We start from the raw sequence: 1,484 nt of genomic DNA on the forward strand, positions 1-1,484 counted from the left end.
TGTATTGGACATGGTGATCATTGTCTTAAAGTTGCACCCCAGGCATGGTTTACTGTTACAAGAAATACTTCAAGTAAGGAACAGTTATGATGACTGTTTTTGTTAAGTGCCTATAGTTTCCACAATTCTTTATTTGATCCAAATGCTTCTGTACCCCATATTCCTCCCTGTCAAACACCTATTCTGAATCACTTGCCCCAATGGGCTCCCTGGACTACTTGTAGGGGAGAAACGGCCAGAGTACTGATTAATACTTCCTATGGAAATGTCATTGATTGGAGTCCTTATTGGCTCTGCGCGGACCAAAGGCCACACTTCAGATCTAAAATGGAATAAACATAATCATACTATAAGTACTACAGGAAATGAGTCTATTGTATGGCCTGGTGGAGGATTTGCACCTCCATTTCCTCATTTACCATATTATCCATTACAAAAACATTTGTGAAAACTTCCTGCATCTTTATATCCTTTACATACATGGATTGGAGGTATGACTAATTACTCATCAAACTATTCTTTAAACTTCACTGTAAACAGTTCTATATATGTTCACAGTTGTGTACGATTACCTTATTTAATGATGATTGGACAAATTAATTGAAACCAAACCACTAGAGAGATAAAATGTTTAGGTAATTGCTCATTATATACTTGTTTAAATCATACCATGAACATTAATTTTTCTAAAGATAGTTTATATATCTTGAAGACAAAAATTGGCATTTGATTACTAGTAAAACTTAATCAACCATGGCAGGACTCCCCTGCTGCTGGTTTCTTACAATATGTAGCTGAGTCTTTGCTAAAACGTTCCCGTCGATTCATTGGAACATTAATAGCTGTAATAGTAGAGATAATCTTTGTAACTGCTACTGCAACAGCTACAACAATAACTTTACAAAGCTCTATTAAAACTTCACAAGAAGTAGCAGAGTGGCATAAGAATTCACATGATTTATGGTCCACTCAACGCCAAATTGATACACAAATACATGAAGAAATAGCTGATTTACAGCAAGCTGTGACAATGTTAGGAGATCAAGTTATCAGCCTACAAAGACAAATTCAAATGAAATGTGATTGGAATCAGACTAACTTTTGTATAACCCCAGTGCCTTATAATGAATCTTATTGAAACAAAGTTAAAATGCATTTACTGTATCATAATAATTTAACGCAAGAGATTTTGCAGTTACAATCTCAAATTCAAAACACTTTCTAAAAGGAAGTTCAACCTCTTTCAGAACAAAATGTTTTTAAAGGTCTGCTTGATAAGTTATATCAATTAAATCCTATCCCTCATTTAAAAGCTGCTTTTGGGTCTGCTGCCGGTATGCTTATAGTAATTGTACGTTTACTTTTCTTTTTAAATACAGCCTACAAACGCTGCCGAGAACAAGAACGAATGAGTGCACAAAGACACGCTATTTTCTCTGTCATTTACCGCAAAAGGCAAAAACAAAAAGGGGGAGATGAAGGAA

The sequence above is a fragment of the Galeopterus variegatus genome, unplaced genomic scaffold (genome assembly GCF_000696425.1).
Source record: "Galeopterus variegatus unplaced genomic scaffold, G_variegatus-3.0.2 Scaffold593, whole genome shotgun sequence".
In the NCBI taxonomy this organism is placed as follows: domain Eukaryota; kingdom Metazoa; phylum Chordata; class Mammalia; order Dermoptera; family Cynocephalidae; genus Galeopterus; species Galeopterus variegatus.